This window comes from Perca fluviatilis, chromosome 13 (genome assembly GCF_010015445.1).
Source record: "Perca fluviatilis chromosome 13, GENO_Pfluv_1.0, whole genome shotgun sequence".
Taxonomy (NCBI): Eukaryota; Metazoa; Chordata; class Actinopteri; order Perciformes; family Percidae; genus Perca; species Perca fluviatilis.
Genome location: NC_053124.1, coordinates 28175852 through 28185543, shown reverse-complemented (window position 1 = coordinate 28185543; position 9692 = coordinate 28175852).

The window sequence follows — 9692 nt, the reverse complement described above, 5'->3', positions numbered from 1 at the left end:
TGGTAAGATTTGATCTAGCCGTCCTCAATCAGTAGAGACTGACAAGTTAGAGTGCTCTGACATTACTTTCTATCAATAGCCAATGATAGCCAGTGCACAGTTAGCATACGGTAAGTAAGTGTAACTGCATTGACAGGTGGTCTGTCAGTTGGTCCGTTTGTCCTTCAGCTTGTTACAGACTGACTGGATGGCTGTAAAATACTGTACATATATTCATGGTCCCCAGAGAATCAATTGTAAAAACTTTGAACCTCTGACTTTTCAGCTAACGCCATCATCAGGTCAAATCCTGATTATCCAGACATTTGATTTATGACCAAATACCTGCAAAACTAATGACATTCTCTCAGCCTCAGCTGTACTTTAGGTTTAGCGCTAATGAGGAAATATTAGAATGCTAACATGCAGAACTGAGATTATAACCTGCCAAACATCAACATGCTGCTAAAATTAGCTCAAAGCGTCGCTGTACATCAGAACAACCTCAGAGCTGCTAGCATGGCTTTACACTCTTAGTCTTGTTGTTTGATGTTTAATTACTTACTTATTTTACTTGGAAGAATTTTCACACCTTCTGTTAACAATTCCCTATTGTATTTTTCTTCATTTTTGTTTTCCATTGTTTTCTTTCCTTTCACGTTTGACCTTTCTCATCTCTCTCTCTCTCTCTCTCTCTCTCTCTCTCTCTCTCTCTCTCTCTCTCTGCAGATCTTCCCTCAGTGTCTCTCCTCCAGAAGTCTCCCTCCTCTCCAGTCAGCTGCCACGCTACAGGTTTCTACCCTGACAGAGCCATGATGTTCTGGAGGAAAGATGGAGAGGAGCTTCATGAGGACGTGGACCTCGGAGAGATCCTCTCCAACCACGATGGATCCTTCCAGATGAGTGTTGACCTGGACCTTTCATCAGTCCCAGCTGAAGACTGGAGGAGGTACGACTGTGTGTTTCATCTCTCTGGTGTGGAGGACCACATCGTCACCAAACTGGACAAAGCAGAGATCAGGACCAACAGAGGTGAGAATGCATTTAGAAATGACAACTTTATTTATGATGAATGCTCTCATTGTTTGGCTTTCTTGTCAGTTTTACCTTTGTCATCTGTACCAAACTGGTGATTTATCATTCTTGTTCAGGATAAGATCAGTCTTAAACTGATGTATCTTCCTTTCCCAGGATCACTGGTCAGATCATGTGACCCTGACATCAAATATATATACAGTGCCTTGCGAAAGTATTCGGGCCCCTTGAACTTTTTGACCTTTTGCCACATTTCAGGCCTCAAACATGAAGATATAAAACTGTAATTTTTTGTGAAGAATCAACAACAAGTGGGACACAATCATGAAGTGGAACGAAATTTATTGGATATTTCAAAACCTTTAAACAAATAAAAACTGAAATATTGGGCGTGCAAAATTATTCAGCCCCCTTAAGTTAATACTTTGTAGCGCCACCTTTGCTGCGATTACAGCTGTAAGTCGCTTGGGGTATGTCTCCATCAGTTTTGCACATCGGAGACTGACATTTTTGCCCATTCCTCCTTGCAAAACAGCTCGAGCTCAGTGAGGTTGGATGGAGAGCGTTTGTGAACAGCAGTTTTCACTTCTTTCCACAGATTCTCGATTGGATTCAGGTCTTGACCTGGGGGCAAAACCCCCTATCTCGTCCCAGTCTCAGGTCTTTTGCAGACTCCATCAGGTTTTCTTCCAGAATGGTCCTGTATTTGGCTCCATCCATCTTCCCATCAATTTTAACCATCTTCCCTGTCCCTGCTGAAGAAAAGCAGGCCCAAACCATGATGCTGCCACCACCATGTTTGACAGTGGGGATGGTGTGTTCAGGGTGATGAGCTGTGTTGCTTTTACGCCAAACATAACGTTTTGCATTGTTGCCAAAAGTTCGATTTTGGTTTCATCTGACCACAGCACCTTCTTCCACATGTTTGGTGTGTCTCCCAGGTGGCTTTTGGCAAACTTTAAACAACACTTTTTATGGATATCTTTAAGAAATGGCTTTCTTCTTGCCACTCTTCCATAAAGGCCAGATTTGTGCAGTATACGACTGATTGTTGTCCTATGGACAGAGTCTCCCACCTCAGCTGTAGATCTCTGCAGTTCATCCAGAGTGATCATGGGCCTCTTGGCTGCATCTCTGATCAGTCTTCTCCTTGTATGAGCTGAAAGTTTAGAGGGATGGCCGGGTCTTCGTAGTTTTGCAGTGGTATGACACTCCTTCCATTTCAATATTTTCGCTTGCACAGTGCTCCTTGGGATGTTTAAAGCTTGGGAAATCTTTTTGTATCCAAATCCGGCTTTAAACTTCTCCACAACGATTATCGGACCTGCCTGGTGTGTTCCTTGTTCTTCATGATGCTCTCGCTTACACGGACCTCTGAGACTATCACAGAGCAGGTGCATTTATACGGAGACTTGATTACACACAGGTGGATTCTATTTATCATCATTAGTCATTTAGGTCAACATTGGATCATTCAGAGATCCTCACTGAACTTCTGGAGAGAGTTTGCTGCACTGAAAGTAAAGGGGGCTGAATAATTTTGCACGCCACAATTTTTCAGTTTTTTATTTGTTAAAAAGTTTGAAATAACCAATGAATTTCGTTCCACTTCATAATTGGGACCCACTTGTTGTTGATTCTTCACAAAAAATTACAGTTTTATATCTTTATGTTTGAGGCCTGAAATGTGGCAAAACGTCCGAAACGTTCAAGGGGCGAATACTTTCGCAAGGCACTGTATATACAACCCTAACCCTGTATACAGTACAGGCCAAAAGTTTGGACACACCTTCTCATTCAATGTGTTTCTTTATTTTCACGACTATTTACATTGTAGATTCTCACTGAATGCATCCAAACTATGAATGAACACAAATGGAATTATGTACTTAACAAAAAAGTGTTTATATTTTAGATTCTTCAAAGTAGCCACACTTTGCTTTTTTTGATAACTCTGCAAATCCTTGGTGTTCTCTCAATGAGCTTCATGAGGTAGTCACCTGAAATGGTTTTCACTTCACAGGTGTGCTTTGTCAGGGTTCATTAGTGGAATTTGTTCCCTTATTAATAAAAAAGCAAAGGGTGGCTACTTTGAGGAATCTAAAATATAAGACATGTTTTCAGTTGTTTCACACTTTTTTCGTTAATTACATAATTCCATATGTGTTCATATGTTCAATGATGACCTGGCCAAAGTAGTAAAGTTTAGTTTTCACAATGATTCATTGTAGGATTATATTATTGCAATATATAAATCCACATTGAGTCTTAATTTAACATATGGTTAGAAAAAGTAAAAATGTATCCAAAACATTTTAGTTTTTACAAGTTTTGACTTTTATTATTGTGTAATGTCAGAAGGACTTTAACTGTTTTGCAAATTGAAATATTACACTGTTGGTTGGCAAAAAAATGCATCTCAAAATCCATCAGATTGATGCTTTAAAATATGGAAATGAAAATATTAAAATTTCTTCCGGGGGAGCATGCCCCGGACCACCCTAGAGGGAAATATCCTTCTCACCTTTTTCACCCCTGACCCGTTTCATGCCTGCCTGCCGTACATAGTTTACTGTATTCACCACCTGTATGTGTGATGAACAAATGGATGGATGTACTTCTGTTCTAACCTGCTTTATATGTTTGATCCTTTTTTTTTGCGCCAAGAGAGCCCAGTAACATGACCATCCCGTTACATTTCTGCACTGGTTGTTGTCGTCGGTTGCGCTGTTTTCATTGCTGCTATTGGATTTGCTGTTTACAAAAAAGGTAAGAGACTTAAAGGACCTGATGCTCTTGTAAAACGGACGCTACTTTTATTTTATTGTTATTGGGCTTCAGAGTACAATTTTAATCTGTTTGTAGCAGATCTTCAGCAGTGTGCATACATGTTAAATAAACAGAGGAGGAGAACAAATGTAACTGTGACAAGTGAAATAATTTATTTTATTTTCATTTCAGCCAATCTCCCTCCACCTGGTAAGTAGAACTTGTTTTTATTGTATCTGATCTGAACCTAGCTGTAGATTTAAAGGCTTTTTAATAATAATTGTGTAAGTGAAGTTTTTAGAGAGGTAAGGTCAGTGCAGGATAAGAAGACCAACTAAGTGTGTTTCTGACCTTCCAGCTCCTGTCAACAGCATTGAGCTCTCGGAAAAACTGAATCCAGAAACATGATTGGCTAACACACCACCCTGCACACTGTGACGTCTTGTGGGACAACACAACAGTAGATGCTGTGATGTAATGTATTAACACCTTTAGTTAAACAAGCTGCCTTAACCCTTATATGGTGTTAGGGTCAAATTTGACTCGTTTTAAAGTTCAAATATGTAAACAAATACCATTCACTGGTTTGTAAGGCTTCATGATATCCTCAGACATGGCTTTTCTAAAACAACTAAAGTTGTGAGAATTTTGGTAAATTGTAAAGGCTTCTTAAAAAAAAAAAAAAAACAGTAACCTAGGCCTATGTGGTGTTAGGGGTCAAATATTTTTTTTTCGTGATGGTCAGCACATTTTTTAAACTAATGTATTTCAATGGGAAGCATCTTTTGTGATCACAGCACGATTCTTTCTGCCAGTTTCTACTTTTAGCCCTATACCGGATTTGTAGCCAGAACCCAGAAGCAGACAAAAACACAGCTCAACGTTTAAATAGTTTATTTCTGAATCTGAGAATCTTAGCAGAATGGACTGGTGGAGTAATCCTCCCAGGAGACAGAGCAGGTAGTGAACACAGGGCTGCTGATTGCAGGCAGAGAGTGGGGGCGTCAACAGGCAGGTACAGCAACAGCAGACAGAGTAGTATTCCTTCAGGATAACGAAAAAGCTGTATTTAAGTCGGCAGGCAAAAAACAACAGGATAAAAAAAAACTCAGAGAGAGATACGGGCAGGACATTCACCTACGTGACAAGACTAGCTATCCGAACAGAGAGCAGCCACACTTTAAGACTCTGCACTAATGAGCCACAGGTGGATGATTAGAGATCGCCTGCAGCTGAGCGTCATCCTGGGAGCGGCCTGTCACACCCACTGCACTAAGAGAGAGGAGAAAAAGAGAGAGGAGAGGAGAGGAGAGGGAGAGGAAAAGAGAGAGAGACTCTAGAAAACCCCCGCTTGTCACTCTCCACATAGTGGATTTGTGACAGAATGAATGGGACTCTATGGAGCTATACCCCTCAAACCCACTTTTCTCAGGATATCATTTTTTGTCTAGTAATTTGAATGTTGCATTCGAAAGGGGAGGCAAATTTTAAAATGTTGCTCTTTAACATTAAGCCACTAAGCCTGTTTGGATATTCTTACCTCTGATGAAGTGGTAAATCCCTAACGATAATGATGACGAGACAGCCAGCCATTTAAACGCTGACTGTGGCGATATAGAACATGCAATATTGTTGACCGAAAAGAAGACCCTAAAATCTAGCCTAGTTAAAAGAAAAACTTCCCCTTCTCTCCTCACGCACACACACACACACACACACATAAACACACACACACACACACACACACACACACACACACACACACACACACACACACACACACTCTGCCGGCTGAGTCCGTCTCTATGCTCGGTCAGGTTCTGGTGGTTGATTAATGCAGTCTTCTGCTGATTGGCTCTCATAACGGGCCAGATGGGTGACGCATGGGACCCCCATGAGTCCATGAGGCAAATGTCTGAGATGAATCCACATTTTAAATGGGATAGACCTATTTTGTGAGTAAAATCGGAATCAAGGAATAATCATTAATTTTGGGGGTACAATGGCTCTGGAAAAGAAAACTACCAGCAGCTATAACGACAGGCCAAGCAGTCGGCCTGATACAGACAGGGAGCGTTTCCAACAGGCACTGCACTAGTTTATTTATTATGATTTCTGCACATTGCCTACTTGCTCTAAGAATAATAAAGTCTATAGGTATTTCTCTTCCAGATGTTAACATAAAAAGTATTCTAATGTTTCTGAATGATATGCTATTATGAATGGTGTGTATAAGTCAGGGCCTGTTGAAATAAAGGTAACAAAGAGAATAGATTGTGAAGGCTGTATTTTCCTCCTCCCAATCAAACAGGTAGCAAGTAGAACTAATATGTCTGTCAAGTCACTTCTTTATTTTTTTTATAATTTTTACCTGCACTTTAATGTTTTAATTTGTTTTTTAATTGTTTTTAACTGCTCTTTATTGTTTTATGTAAAGCACTTTGAATTGCCCTGTTGCTGAAATGTGCAAAACAAATAAAGCTGCCCTGCCCTTGGGCGTTGAGATACACATGTGGAGGTAATTAGTGGTTACTGGTTGAACTTTATCTTCAGCAAAGAGAGCTTCTAGCCTGCAGTGTTTTATTTATTCTGCATCAGAACAGAAAAGCAGAATAGCAGAGAAGCTTTGGGGCTTCAAACTCAGCAGCACAGTGCCATCTGGTGACTGTCCAGACTTAGAGCAGCCCTGATGAAGACTGAAGCCAAAGCTCTACCACACCGCTCTGATTTGAATTGGTGTAGTCTCATGTGTGCGTAAAGGAGCCAACAAGCTGCGTGTTATTTTCTAAATCTATCTTATCTAACTAAATAGTCAACATTTGTTCAGAAGTGCTGTATAAAATATAGACGTTATTGTGCAATATGTTATAGTAAAATACATTTATTTATTTAAAATACTGAATGCGTTGTCCAAAAAGCCTACATGTAAAATGTTTTTGCTGACAACGAAATGTTAATGTACTTTATTGGTGTAGTTTAGGCCCAGTGCCCACTGTGTCTACTTATTAAATTAGCCTATTATTTCCTTGACTATTATTTGGTCTTAGGGGCAAAAGTTCTCAGACTCATGATGGTTTTTTCTAGTGTGCATCACCATGTTCCTCAGTTATTGTTCTCTCTTCTTATCCCAGTGACGTGCCGACAGGGGCGCAACTACCCAGTGTCAGAGGGGTTGTATGCAACAATTTTGGCACCCCCACCCCCAAAAACTAAATAAATAAGTGTGTATGGGCTTTAAATAATAAAGGTTTGCCCATGGCAACCAAATTGTGACAAGTGGCAACGTAATCATCACCCTGGGTTGCCCCCGTGGCAACCACATTATTGTAGCCCACATTTTCTTGTACTGTATTTTCATTACAATACATTATTATTATATTATTATTTTATTTTTTTAACCTTTATTTATTCAGGGGTGGTTCACTGACAGGCAGCCTCTCTTTTGCAGGAACGCCCTGATCACATTCACACAGTTCCGCATTCACACCTGGAAGCTGCCCAGTACAACCACAGTCTGATCTGCTGGCCACGGAGCAGATCCACTGGAGCGGTTGGGGGTTATGGGCCTTGCTCAAGGGCACCTGAGTGGTGGTAATGAGGGAGGGACAACCGCTGCTCTTTCACTTTCCCCACCCAACTTTCTATCCGGTCTGGGGACTGAACCAACGACCTCCGGTCACAAGCTTGCGTCTCATAAATAAATAAATCATAATTGATGGCATTCGAGCATATACTGCGGATGCTTAAATTTGTGTTCTGATTTGTTTACTACGTCCCCGCTGTCAGACATAGGCTAATTGTTATATTTCCCATCTCTGTCTGCACTATTTTTCCCCCCAAAAAAAGGACACAGTGAATAGGTTGGTCAACAGAACTTGAAACCATACTGGACATTTAGTTTTGTGTGGTCTAACTAAGAGAACTCCTACCTGATGTCATCACTGGTCTCATCTCTACGTGATGTCATCACTGGTCTCATCTCTACCTGATGTCATCACTGGTCTCATCTCTACGTGATGCCATCGCCGATCTCATGGCTGTCTTATTCACTCCTTGCCTGTGTTCTTCTCCACTAAGACATGTTGTCAAACAAACATTATGTAATTGATTTTCCATATTAGTTTTTCCATATTAATAATATGAAGAAATGAATCTGTTGATATCAAGTGGCTTTCCCTACACTTATACCTACCTGTTGCCTTCCCCTGTCTTTCCTGGTCCACCATCCTCACACCTGAATGAAATGAACTCACTGTTAAATATAGCAGCCTAAATTCAATTCTTAAATCAGCCTAGTGATGGCATCAGATAAGACGACTAGTATGCAGTAAGGTTGTGCTGCTGTTGAAATTAACTTTCACATTTTGGATTTTAAAAAGTACAAATATGGAGAGCCACTTAGCACAGACCTTTAAAGAGAGATATAGATGTGACCCTGTAATTACAGCTTCCATGCCACCCAACAGATGTAACTATAGCCTGTATATGTCTAACAGCTAATGGTAAAACAACATCTATTAATGATTCCTTGGTAAACCAGAGTTATTGCACTAATTATGCTTTCCAGATTCTTGTCATTTATTGTACATGCTACCTTATTTTTTATTTCCAGCTTTCAGCTCAGCAACCTCGGTTTTGCATATTCTAAGCTAGTCGTAAACCCCCATTTGGCTGCTACAGTCCCAGTGTTAGCAGACACTAGCTAGTCTGTTAACATGAATATTTGCAAGCACAGACGTCACACTTTAAATCCTACCTGTTGCCTTTCACCATCCACTTATTTAACTGCTGTCGCATGCCTTGACATGTCATCTCTTTTTCCCTCTTTCTTTTTCTATTTTTAGCCCCGAAAGCTTTTTTGCTTTATCTATCTTTTCCCATAGACGACGCACTACTGTACCTGCTCCAGGGCTCTCAAGTGTCACGCATTGAGCGTGACAGTCACTCATTTCGGTCTTTTGTCACGCACTCCCGTCACACATTGTATTTCTCACGCGGAAAAACTATTTATAATAAACTGAATATGCCGCAGCGTCCCAAATTTCTCTGGCCGCGCCGCTCTCACTATGGAACTGACCGGAATCTAGCGTCTCTCCCCCTGGAGTTCTTAGTATAGCCTACCACTTATCAGCCAATCAAAAAAAAAAGGGCTACACATTAGCCAATCAGAAAATAGCACTATTGTATCTGGGTAAGATTTAACGCAACAACCAATGAAAAAAAAGCAAAGAGCAGCGTAAAGACACTTCCCTAAACATTCGCTCATTCAGAGACCAGAGACCCAAACGTGGCTCTGAGTCTGTCAGAAGGTCTGAGATCTACCATATCAGCAGAGCAAGCACGTAATACACAGCAGACTATGGTGCAGGTAGATTATTTTCTGAAATATATTGATTATTATAACTTTATTTTTCTCAAAATATCACCACTCCTCCAAAACTCAGGGAACATATATATCTTGAATGTGCACAAAGTTTTGAACATGAGCAGAAATCTTGCTCAAAACACATCTGAAATATTACAGTCCAGGGGTTTATTAATTCATTCAAATGAATTAATGTATCATTGACGTGAATAATTGTCATATGCACATTTAAGGAGGTTACATCCTCAACAAAAGATGCAAAAGAAAGGGAAGAGTAAATGATGCTAGGCTACGTGTGTGCTGACTCAGATATAATTAGAAAAGCCGATATACAGGAGAATAAATAGATGAAAGTAATACAGAATGCCTGAGAGCCTTACTGCAATATATTCCATTATGTTTTTATATTTCGTGAGCTTAGAATTATAAGGTTCTATCTCCGTTTAGGGTAGTTCTGAGATATTGAGCATCAAAGTTTTTACATCCCAGCTATTTTGTGAGATGGAACCTTTTATTGTATTAATAACTAACTAAGAAAATATAA